The sequence below is a fragment of the Muntiacus reevesi genome, chromosome 15 (genome assembly GCF_963930625.1).
Source record: "Muntiacus reevesi chromosome 15, mMunRee1.1, whole genome shotgun sequence".
Classification (NCBI taxonomy): Eukaryota; Metazoa; Chordata; class Mammalia; order Artiodactyla; family Cervidae; genus Muntiacus; species Muntiacus reevesi.
Genome location: NC_089263.1, coordinates 23,147,406 through 23,157,294, shown reverse-complemented (window position 1 = coordinate 23,157,294; position 9,889 = coordinate 23,147,406).

Below are 9,889 nucleotides of genomic sequence, written 5' to 3'. Positions count from 1 at the left end.
CCCAGAGTTTCGCTCAAATTCATGTCCATTGAGTCGGTGATGCTATCTAACCATCTTATCCTCTGTCGTCTCCTTCTCCTCCAGTCTTCAATCTTTCCCAACATCAGGGTCTTTTCCAATGAGTCAGTTCTTCACATCAGGTGGCAAAAGTATTGGATCTTCAGCTTCAGCTTCAGTCCTTCCCATGAATATTCAGGGTTGATTTCCTTTAGGATTGACTGGTTTGATCTTGCTGTCCAAGGGACTCTCAGGAGTTTTCTCCAGCACCACAATTTGAAAGCATAAATTCTTTGGCCCTCAGCCTTCTTTACGGTACAACTCTTACATCTGTATATGACTACTGGAAAAACCATAGCTTTGACTGTACGTAAATTTGTCGGCAAAGTGATGTCTCTGTTTTTTAATACGTTGTCTAGGTTTGCCCTAGCTTTCCTTCTAAGGGGCAAGCGTTTTTAATTTCATGGCCCTAGTCACCCTCTGCAGTGATTTTTGGATTCTAGGGGTGGTAAATTGTGGGAAGGGAGGAAACTAATGGAAGATAATGGTTATTTTAGTAAGATTTGTTTGTGCAGACCCATCTTGGTGCTGACTTTCTGTCTCCAGTAATAAGAATTGTTTTTGTCCTGGTATAGGAGAGGGAGGGGAAACACCTTCACTAAGAAAAACTTATGACCTGCTTTTGAGGAAAGAACATTTTTTTTTTTCATTTGCAGCTTCTTAATTGCCTTCAGCTCAAAATAATCCTTATGCCAAAGAGGCATACTTTCAGGTGGCATAATCTCATCTTTTGATCTCCTACAATATCATATATAACCTCTGAACTATTTCTCTTATCAGAATAGATAAGGCCATATCTTTTAATGTTAAATTCAAACAATCTGCTATAGTTGGTACAAAGAATACTTCTACTTCTGGGCCAAAATTCTGGCTTATACACCTTTCTCTTTATTAACTGTTAGTACCCTTGACGGATTTTTTCCCCCAACTTTATTAAGATATAACATTGTGTATATTTAGGTTCATAATGTGATGATTTAATATACATGTATATAGTGAAATGGTGTTTCCCTGGTGGCTTAATGGTAAAGAATCCACCTGCCAATGCAAAAGATCTGGGTTTGGTTCCTGGGTCTGGAAGATCCCCTGGAGAAGGAAATAGCAACCCACTTCAGGATGAATTCCAAGGACAGAGGAACCTGGGGGACTATAGTCCATGGGATAGCAAACAGTTGGAGACAACTGAGGGACTGAGCACACACACACACACACATACACACACACACACACACACACACAGTGAAATGATTACCATGATAAGGTTGGTTAACACCCCCATCACTCATGGATTACTATTTTTCTGTGTGGTAAGAATTTCTAAGATTTACTCTCTAGATTTTCCTGGCAATCCAGTGGTTAACATATCAGGCTCTCAGTGCAGTGAGCCACACGTTCAATTCCTGTTCAAGGAACTAAGATCCTGTATGTTGCTTGCTTCAGCCAAAAAACAAATAAATACAAGAAGTTAAAAAATATTTAGTCTCGGCAATTTTCAAGTAGATGATTCAGTATTGTTAATTTTAGTCATCATGCTGTGCATCAGATTCCCTAGAATTTACCCATCTTATAATGGAAATTTGTATCCCTTGATCACCATCATCCATTCCCCATGCTCTGGTGACCACCAATCTACTTTCTGATTTTATAAGTCCCGCTTTTCTAGTTTCCATATATGAGATCAGACTGCACAATGGACCCTAGAACAAAGCAGGAGTTAGGAATGCTAACCTTTCCCTGCATATAACTTATAGTTGGCCCTTTGCATATGGGATTCCTCCATATCCACAGTTACAAATCTGCAGATTCAACCAACCTCAGACTGTGGAGTACCACAGTATTTACTATTGGAAAAAATCCGAGTATAAATGAACCCATGCCGTTCAAGCTCGTGTTTTCACTTAGCATAAAACCCTCATGTTTCATCCATGTTACTGCAAATGCAGAACTTCTTTCTTTTTTATGGATGAATTATATTCCATACATATATGTATGTAGCCTGCCAGGCTCCTGTGTCCATGGGATTCTCCAGGTAAGAATACTGGAGTGGGTTGCCGTTTCCTTCTCCAGGGGATCTTCCTGACCCAGGAACTGAACCCACATCTCTTAAGTCTCTTGCATTGGAAGGCAGATTCTTTACCATTAGTGCCACCTGGGAATCCCATGTGTGTGTGTATACATATATATAATATATATATGTATACACACACACACAAAAGAAGAGGATAATTTCTTGGCAGTCCAGTGGTTAAGACTCTGCACTTCCACTGCAGGGGGCATCAATTCAATTCCGCAAGCCTCACAGTGTGGCCAAAAAAAGAGAAGAAAGAAGAGCAGAGTGTTTTGCCCACCATACGATTTACAAAGATTAACCCACTGTAGTTGCCGACTGGCAGCACACTGTGTGCTTCAGACGGAGAAATTAAGGTGATAACAGGATGAAGCACCCTGTGCTTCAGACAGAGGAAATTAAAGGTGATAAGAGGATGCTCTGTGCTTTGTGTTGTGGACAACAGGCCCCTTAGATAGTTAGACGTATGTCAGGAAGAATTTTAATGAACCCAGTTTCTTTCATCTTCCCATACCTAGAGAAGCACTAAAATCATTAACTTGTGATATTTGTTCTTTGGGGCTAGTGGCAATCTTCTACAAAGATGCATACTTGACTGAGTATATTCTCCAGCAAAAAAAAAATAGTCATATATATTAAAAAAAAAAGTCATATATAAACTAGACTTCTCCCACTTCTTCAGAACAGCTTCTCAGAGTCTTCTTCAGATCTCCCAGGCTACCGTCCTCAGCAAGCTTAACTCACAGCTCTTGCATTGTGCATTTTTCTTTCAATCAACTACACACACACAACACCCCCCCCCACACACACATTTTCTTTATCCATTCATCCATTGATAGATGTGAACTTGTTTCCATATCTTGCCTGCTGCGAATAATGCTGCAATGAATACATGAGTTCAACTATGAGAGTCACTTTAGATATGAAATCCAGAAATGGGATTACTGATCATGTAGTAGTTCTAGTTCAAATTCTTGGAGGGAACTTAATGCTGTTTTCCATAGTGGCGGTACAAATTTACATTCCTACTAACAGTGCTTAAGGTTTCCTTTTTCCCACATCCTTGCCAACACTTCTCATCTCTTGTCTTTTTGATAATAGCCATTCTCACAGGTGTGAGGTGATATCTCACTGTGGTTTTAATTTGCATTTCCTTGATGACTAGTGATATGGAATATTTTTCATATACCTGTTGGCCATCTGTATATCTTCTTTGGAAAAATAGCCCTCAACAATTTTTGACACTACTTACATAATTTATATAAAACCAAAATATTTTAATTTTAACTTTAAACTTTACAAAATATTTTCATGAAAATTAAAAAAAAAAGCATTTGCCATTTGAGCATAAAATGTGTATTTTATGCCAAGGTAAAGAATCAGTATTGTACAATATATGATACATCTTTATAAATATATATATTTATCTATATAAAATATAAAATATTTATATATATATGGGCTTCCCTTGTGGCTCAGCTGGTAAAGAATCTGTCTGCAATGCAGGAGACATGAGTTCGATCACTGGGTTGGGAAGATCCCATGAAGAAGGGAAAGGCTACCCACCTCAGTATTCTGGTCTAGTGAATTCCATGGACTGTATAGTCCATGGGGTCACAAAGAGTTGGACACGACTGAGCAACTTGCACTTTCATTTTCATATGTGTGTGTGTGTGTGTGTGTGTGCATGCCATGTCACTTCACTCACGTCCAACTCTTTGTGACCCTATGGACTATGGCCTTCCAGGCTTCTCTGCCCATGGGGTTCTGCAGGCGAGATTACTAGAATGGGTTGCCATTTCCTTCTCCAGGGGATTTTTCCCCACCCAGGGATAGAACCTGTGTTTCTCACATATCTTGAATTGGCAGGCTGGTTCTTTATCACTAGTGCCATCTGAGTAGCCCATATATATATGTATACACATTTAAAATTAGTTCTAATTGTTTAGTACTGCAACATATTCTCCTCCCTGGGCAGCTGTTGGTTGAAACCAAAACAGTGAGTTGGAATACAAAGAAGGAAAAGAAGGAAACAGTCCTACCTGGAGGAGATGCTTTGTTATGGAAAAATGTATTGCATTCATGCTATCAGAGAAGGATGTGACACATTAATTTTTCTCTTCTCTTACCCAAGGGCTTCTCCCACTCAGAACTTCTCCAGAGTCCCATCTGGTGTTGATCATTCACGCTGGCAGCGGAGCCACCCACAAGCCTTCGCTGTGTTTTTACTCAGTCACCTTTGGTTTTGAGGAGAAAGGGACAGTGATGCAGAGAAGCTTTTCTGTGGGTCTTGAACAGTGTTTGTGATATGCAGAGCCCAGGGCGAGAATTCCTCTTGCCTGGATCTGTGTCTGGTATAGTAATAAGTGTAGGGCAGAAAGAATTATGTAGTCACATTAGTTAGGCAAATGTTAAGTTAAAGCACAGTTAAGTCATCTTTACTGTGGGGATTCTTAGAGCCTTTAATATATTGTTTTTTTTGTTTTTTTTGTTTTGCTAAGTCATGTTGGACTCTTTGTGACCCCATGAACTATAGCCCGCCAGGCTCCTCTGTCCATGGGATACCCCAAGCAAGAATACTGGTGACAGATACATGATACTTATTTTTGGCTTTGTTCTGCTCAGCAATTAAACATGCTTTAGACATGTGAATGAATGATCTGATGACCTTTATTAGATTGCATAATTGGAGGGCATCATTAACACATTGGAACAGAATTAAAAAGAGATTTTTGAATTTAGTTAAAAATATAAAGTAATAATTGTTTGTTACTAATACAACAGAGAGAAATAAGTAAAGATTCCCCCCCGACTCTATTCTACCAGTCTTCAACCAATTTCACTCTCTAGTGATAGCCACTATTATCATCTACTACTTACAGAAATCCTGAATAGTATTTTCCTAAACATACTGATCTATAACGTACCTGTTTTATTTAGCAATCAACGGTAGGTAGCTTTCCACATCAGGAGATAAAGATGTCTTTAGGTTGTTTCTAATTTCTCACTACTATTTGCAAGGCTACAGTGAATATCCTTGCCTGTATACTTTTCCATAATGGTTGACGGTGAGAGCTTTTGAACAAAATTTCTAAAAACGAATTCTCTGGGTTTCAGGTACATGCATTCATCAATGTTGCCTCCAAAATTACTCGTGGACATTTCCAACTACACACCTATTTCTCAACATGCTCATCAATAATCCTCTTTAAAAAAAATAATCCTCTTTAAATCTTTTCCAGTTTTTAAGAAAACTAGAAATAGAACTGCCATATGACCCAGCAATCCCACTCCTGGGCATACACACCGAGGAAACCAGATCTGAAAGAGATACGTGTACCCCAATGTTCATCGCAGCACTGTTTATAATAGCCAGGACATGGAAGCAACCTAGATGCCCACCAGCAGATGAATGAATAAGAAAGCTATGGTACATATACACAATGGAATATTACTCGGCCATTAAAAAGAATACATTTGAACCAGTTCTAATGAGATGGATGAAACTGGAGCCCATTATACAGAGTGAAGTAAGCCAGAAAGATAAACACCAATACAGTATACTAACACAAATATATGGAATTTAAAAAGATGGTAATGATAACCCTTTATGTAGGACAGAAAAAGAGACACAGATGTATAGAACAGACTTTCGGACTCTGTGGGAGAAAGCAAGGGTGGGATGATCTGACAGAATAGCATTGAAACATGTATATTATCAAGTGTGAAACAGATCGCCAGCCCAGGTTGGATGCATGAGATAAGTGCTCAGGGCTGGTGCACTGGGAAGACCCAGAGGGATGGGATGGGGAAGGAGATGGGCGGGGGGGTCAGGATGGGGAACACATGTAAATCCATGACTGATTCATGTCAATGTTTGGCAAAAACCACTACAATACTGTAAAGTAATTAGCCTCCAACTAATAAAAATAAATGAAAAAAAAAATAAATCTTTTCCAGTTTTTAAGGTAGTAAACAAGCCTATTGCATGTGGTAGCCACACCTTGAGATGGCCTCCAATGATCACAGCTCCCAGTTACATCCACCTCTGAATTTCGTCTCACACTGAGTCAGAGCTGGTTTGTGTGACCATGACCAGCTACATAATTTGCAAGGGTCACTGAAAAATGAAAATTTGAGACCTCTTGTTAAAAAAAGCAGGAAAAATGCCAATAAAGGTACTATGCACAAAGCTTTTCCTTTTCTTTGGCAGTCTCTACCAACTCATTGTGATGTTTTTTATTTGCTATTTAATATCATGTTAAATAAAGAAAAATTGAAATATCAGTACAAATTTTACTGTTCATCTTTATATGTGCAATGCCAGTTTGCACAATAAACATAAGAGCACTTAACTCATAGGCAGAAATGCCAAAATCACACAATTCAAATTTCATTGCTAATATATACATAGTTTTTTTCTAACCAGAACAGTGAAAGTGACCACAAAATTAACTCTTTATTTCACTTATATATTTGGGGATTTCACTGGTGGTCCAGTGGCTAAGATGCCAAGCTCCCAATGCAGGGGGCCTGGGTTCCATCCCTGGTCAGGAAACTGGATCCCACATACTGCAACTGACAGTTCACATGTCACAGTGATGATTGAACATCCCAAGTGCTGCAACTAAGATCCAGCACAACCACAGAAATAAACATTAAAAGAAAAATACATGCCCATTTCCCCAAAACTCCGAAAACTGGGGGCTTTCAGTACATGTTGATGTTTTCCTTGCTTTGGGTCTCATTGACTTCCCTCCAGAATTCTGTGCGTTGCTAATGCTGCAGGCAAAGGAGTGGTGAGGAATAGCAGTGGACACACATATGGCAACTATCTTCTCTGCTCACATGTGTACTCCCTGGTTCCTGTTCACTTCACTTATGAAAGTCCAAAGATTAAATGATCAAGAAAATCAATGTGGCAACATCAGAACTTTAAACCAAGTGCGGGGCTCTTCCGAATGTAGCGTGCTGTGTGACTGCCCAGATGACATGCCCACGAGGCTGTCGCTGTGTGACCAATGGAGTGTGGTGGGCGTGACGTGCATGACTGCCAAGGCTAGGTCACAAGTCACTGTAGCTCCTACTTTGCTATCTCGGATCGCTTGCCCTGTGGAAGTGTCTCAAATAGCATGCAGACAGCAGTGTGGAAATGCCTGCTTGGGGAGGATCTGAAGGTTTTGTCAAGAGCCAACACAAGTTGGCAAGTTTGCCAGCCATGTGAACGAGCCACCTTGGACACGGATCCTCTGGTTCCATTCATACCCTCAGATGACTACAGCCCCAATGAGCATCTCGACTATAACCTCATGAAAGAACTCAAGCTAGAATTTCCCAGTTCGGTCCCTTCTGAATTCCCACATGCAATAACTATCAGAGATAATTGATATTTATTGTTGTTTTAAAATTTTTATGTATTGATTTGGCTGCACCAGCTCTTAGTTGTGGATGTGGGATCTAGTTCCCTGACCAGGGATCAATCCCAGGCCCCCTGCATTGGGAGCCTGGAGCCTTAGCCACTGGGCCACCAGGGAAATCCATTTATTGCTGTTTTGAGTCACTAAGCTTTTTTGGGGGTGGGGGATTTGTCCCACGGCAATAGATAACTAAAGTGATGCTTTAATTCACATTGTCTTTAGTTTTAACAACATATGGCATCTTTTTGTCTGCATAATGGTTACTTATTTTCTCTTTTCTTTGAATTGCTCTCTTATTTCTTTATTTTTATTGGGTTATTTATCTTGATCTTACTGGTATATAGAGGGCTAACCCAGAAAATCAGCGCTTTATTGGTCATATGTATGGCATGTGTTTTTCATTGCTTATAATTTGTTTTTGGAATACTTTTTCATTACAGAAGTTTTAAATTTTTATTGTGGTTTAACTGACCAATCTTTCCCATTGTGCCTTTTAGATTCTGCTTCAAACTTACTAGTGGTTTTTCTCATTCCACAGTTATAAAAGCATTTATCCATGTTGGTTTCAGTACTTGATGGTTTCAATTACATTGTGTGATTATGCATGCTCAGTCATGTCCAACTCTTTGGGACCTCATGGACTGTAGCCTGCCAGGCTCCTCTCTCCATGGGATTCTCCAGGTAAGAATACTTGAGTGGGTTGCCATGCCCTTCTCCAGGGGATCTTCCTGACCCAGGGATCGAACCTGTGTCTCTGCCATCTTCTGCATTGGCAGGCAGATTCTTTACCGCTGTGCCATTTTGGAAGCTCTCATTAACATTAAAATTTTTATTGTTGTAGGATTTTTTTGGGGGAGTGGTGATACAGAGAGAAAGTGAGAGAGAATTACAACTCCACAATAGAGAGGTCATTATACAATGTCAGTTGTTAACTCATCCTCTTCACTGATCTAAAGTACCATCCTCATCAGACCCCAGATGCCTGCTTATTTGGGGGTTATACTTCTGTACTCTTGATTCTCTTCTGTTGATTTGTATGCTCCTGTGCCAATGTTACTCTTCTATTTCTGTATATCTTGGATATTTTCATTTCTCTAGAATAATTTTGGAATCATTTTCAATCTCAAATAATTATCTGAATCAATATCCCTTGGTATTTTTATTGCACCAGATTTATAAAATTGAGCATTCCCATGGAAGAGTAAAGTTCATCTTTCCATAGGTTCACATCTATTTTCTGTTTTTTTTTTTTTTTTGGTAGACTTTTAAGATTTTCTTCAGTTAGGTCCTGTATGTTTCTTATGAAGTTTATTCCTGAGACTTTAAATAAATTGAGGTATAATTGGTATGCAGTAAACTGTACATATTTAAGGTGCACAACTGGGTAAGTGTTGACAAAAGTATATAATCATGAAAGCATCAATTCAGTCAAGACAATGATCATACCCACAACCCTCAGAAGTTTTCCTCGTGAACTTTTGTGATCATCACTTCTCCAAGCTACCACTGATATGCTTTCTGTCACTATAGATTAGTTTGCTTTTTCTAGAATTTCATGTAAATGCAATCATGCAATCTGTGCTCTTTTTTTCACAGCTTTCACTGTTCTCTTCTTTTTGTTGTGGTTGTTTAGTCACTAAGTTGTGTCCGACTCTTTGCAACCCCATGGACTGCAGCATGCCAGGCTTCCCTATCACTTCTCTATCCTTCACCATCTCCCTGAGTTTGCTCAAACTCATGTCCACTGAATCGATGATGCCATCCTACCATCTCATCCAATGACTCAGCTCTTTGCATCAGGTGGCCTAAGTATTGGAGCTTCAGCTTCAGCATCAGCCCTTCCAATGAATATTCATGGCTGATTTCCTTTAGGATTGATTGGTTGATCTCCTTGCTGTTCAAGGGACTCTCAAGAGTCTTCTCCAGCAATACAGCTCGAAAGCATCAATTTTTCTGTGCTCTGCTTTCTTTATGGTCCAACTCAGGGATGCCCACTCTTCTTTTACTCAGCACAATTATTTTGAGATGCATCTGTGTTGTTCCCTGTATCCATGGTTCAGTTTTTCATCTCTGAGTGCCATTCCATCATATGAATATAAGTTGTTTATCCATCCAGCTGTGGAGGAATAGTGGGTGTTTCCAGAATTTGGCTATTACAAATAAAGTTGCTATGAATAGTTGTGTACAAGTTTTTATGTAGACATGTGTGTTCTTCCCGCCCCCCCGCCTTTGGTAGGTACCTAGGAATGAGATGTTTGGGTCATATGATAGGTGTAAGTTTGACACATTAAGAAACTGCTGAACTATACTGTAAAGGGACTGTACCATTTGACATTCCCATGAGTGA